This window comes from Nematolebias whitei, chromosome 12 (assembly GCF_014905685.2).
Source record: "Nematolebias whitei isolate Nwh7 chromosome 12, NemWhi1, whole genome shotgun sequence".
Lineage (NCBI taxonomy): Eukaryota > Metazoa > Chordata > Actinopteri > Cyprinodontiformes > Rivulidae > Nematolebias > Nematolebias whitei.
Window position 1 is genome coordinate 22,935,136 of NC_056509.1, and position 3,194 is coordinate 22,938,329.

The following is a 3,194-nucleotide window of genomic DNA, read 5'->3' on the forward strand; positions in this document are numbered from 1 at the left end:
ATCTATCTATCTATCTATCTATCTATCTATCTATCTATCTATCTATCGTTATGAAATCATGTAACTACTTGTCTTTATGTGTGTTCATTTGTCTGTCTGTTAGCAAAATATCTCATAAACCAGTAGACTAATATTAATGCCAGTCTTAGAATGTAATCATTGGGCGTGCATCTACAGATAACACATTTTTGGAGTCAACAAGATTCAAAATGGCTACTACAGCTAATCCATTTTAGCTTCTTCTTTTGTCTTTTCCCTCTTCAGGGGTCGCCACAGCGAGTCTTCCCTCTCCATCTCACCCTGTCCTCCACATCCTCCGTCCTCACTCCAACCAAAAGCTAATCCCTTTGAGCAAACACACAAATCAGTGAATGGTGCAGATACTGAGTCCAAACTGAGTGTGGTAGTAGCTGAGGCTCATTCACAACACACTCGTCCAGGTAGGTCATCCAGAAAACTGCTACACTGGATTTAGATTTAACATGCTTTTATTTCCAAGAAAATGTCTCTAACTCTGGCGTGAAGGGCAACAAACGATATGTATTCCTGCAAAAAAAGTTGGACTTTTAATTTGAAAAGATGTTGCATGATACATAACAACAACAACTAAATCATTTTCAAACAGCTAGTATCTGCAGCTTTTAACAATGTATCTTCTGGAAAAAAAAAAAACTGGAGCCAGTTTAGTTTTTGTCCACGCTTGTTTTGTGTTTTTTCGAGATGTCTGCAGCAAAGGTTTGACTCTGATCTGGATGCTGCTTTCTAAGTATTATTATTATTTTATGTTCCCCTCGAGCATTAAACTGTGAAAGGAGCATTATAGTCACTACCTAAAAATACAAGGCCGTATTTGTTGCTGTTGTCTCTGGTTTCGCCGGCCCCCTGGTATGTTCTGATGCGAAGCTCCGGCCAAGAGGGATGCGGCGCAGTGTGATGGGATATTTTCATACGGGAGAGAAGGAGACCCTGACAGTGAAAGATGTGAACTTTCTCTTTGAGCAGCCTTGTCTGCTTCACATTCATTTCTGGCTTGTTGTTATCGTCAGAGTCGTACCTCTTCTCCCTTCACTGTCTCAACCTCAGCCCTGAATGTGTCTCACTCGCAGGGACTTTACAAGCTAAGGACAACTCTGCTGAATTATTTGCACTGTTAGCATAAATATTAATTTATTCATCCAAAGCCTTAAATGACGTTTCTCCAAATGCCATCAGTTTAACAGTGACTCATTAGATTCATGCTCTTAAATTAGGTGGTGCATATTTGAGGCTTAGCATTTATTGACTGACTTCCATCATCCGTCACTTCATGTCACAGTTTTAGACTAAAATCTTCTCATGATGAGAAATGACAGAATTATAATCATTTTAGTCAAACCTTAAAAGTATCATGAGATGCCACTCTAATGGCTTTTAACTCAATATCTGTAAATTATAGCCACAAGATCACCTGGTTGTGATAGCCATCTTGAACTACATTGACTCCTTGAGGTAATCAGTTGTAGAGGTTCTTCCAATTATTCATTCCAGAAAGTTTAATTAACATCCATTCCGTGGTCTATGAGATATTTTGCTAACAGACAGTCTTGACTGTAAAGAGTTAATAGTTAAAGTTTTTAACAAAGAGCTTGTGTAATCTGTTCCTATTCACAATATGTGTTGATGATGAATCTCAGCTATTATCACCTCCAGCTCTAGAACAATTTCTATTAAACTGACTGCGTTTTAGACCTTTTTATATTTTATAAGGTCGATTGTCTGTGGTAGCCATCTTAAATTAGGCGGACTCCAAAAGATAAACAGTTGTAGAGGTGCATCTAGTGATTACTTTCTGCAAGTTTGATCGAAATCCATTAAGTGGTTTATGAGATATTTTGCTAACAGACTTACAAACACAGGCATGGGGGTAAATGTTGCCTGCCTTCAGTTTTCAGCAACGAATGGACAATAAAAAAAAAAGGTAAACTGGGTTCTGTTAAAAAAAAAAAAGACTGATCTTTAAATTAGGTGATGTCTCTCTCTGGGTCTCTGATGGAGGAATAGAGTTAAAGCTGGAGTCGCTCCACGTCTCTTTAGACCACAATCAAAGCCCGCGCCGTTTTATTTTCTTATTGTGCAAGAAGTCTCCAGACTCTCTCCTGTGATCGTTATACATTTATTCTGACTGTAATCCTCTTCTGCTCTTTTTATTTATTGGTGAGGGCAATAAAACTCCCAGCCTGCTCTCTGTCATCTGTCTGTGGCTTTATTATGAGTAGAAGGAACAAAAGTCCACATTTCGTTGTGTTCTAAAACAGACACTAATTTAAAGGCCTGCCTTTCCATGGAGGGATGTGTACCGCCTGCTGAAACTGAGATCATCTTGTGTTGAGAAATTATTGACTTGCAGCTATTTGGGATGAACCATGAAAATGAAAGTATGTAATTTCTCATCAGATGTCTCACATGATCTGTCAGTGCTTGGCGCTTGCGTTCTGAATGAGTGTCAGCTACTACCACACTATATTCCAACAGAATATGAGTAAAATTCACAGTATGGACATCTTTTTGTAGGCTAAGGTCGATTAGCTGTGACGGCCACGTTAAACTGAGTTGATTCCATTAGTTAATTAGTTGAGCAAATTCAAGAATTTTATTATCCCCAAGTGTCAGTTTCACAGTCTGTAGATGTAAAACATCTGTACTAGACAAGACATAGAGACATTAAAATAACAGAAATCATCACAGTTTGTTGAGAAGTCTGATCTCTACAGGGATGAATACGTTTTTCAGTCTGTTCATCCTACATCTGGGCAGCAGATACCTGCATCCAGATGAAAGCAAACTGAACTCACCGTGGAGGGGATGATCAGGATCTGCCAGAATCAGCCTGGCCTTGATCACTGACCTCGCCTTGTGGAGGTCAAGTTCAAGTCCAAGTTGTGTTTATCTGTCATACGCAAAGTTAACAGTACAATGAAATGCTTAGCATGAGAAGAACCAATTTGACACACAAAAAAAAAAAAAAAAAGAAGAAACAAGAAATACTAAAGCATGCAATAAGGGTACAAAATAAAGTACCAAAAAGTGAAAAAGTAATTATAATATTTACAACGTCCTAAAGAGAGATGGTAAACAACAACATGGTAGACCATAATGTTGCAGCAGGATGAATTTGAATGAACAAGTATTTCAAGGTAGTAATATAAGCTAAAATG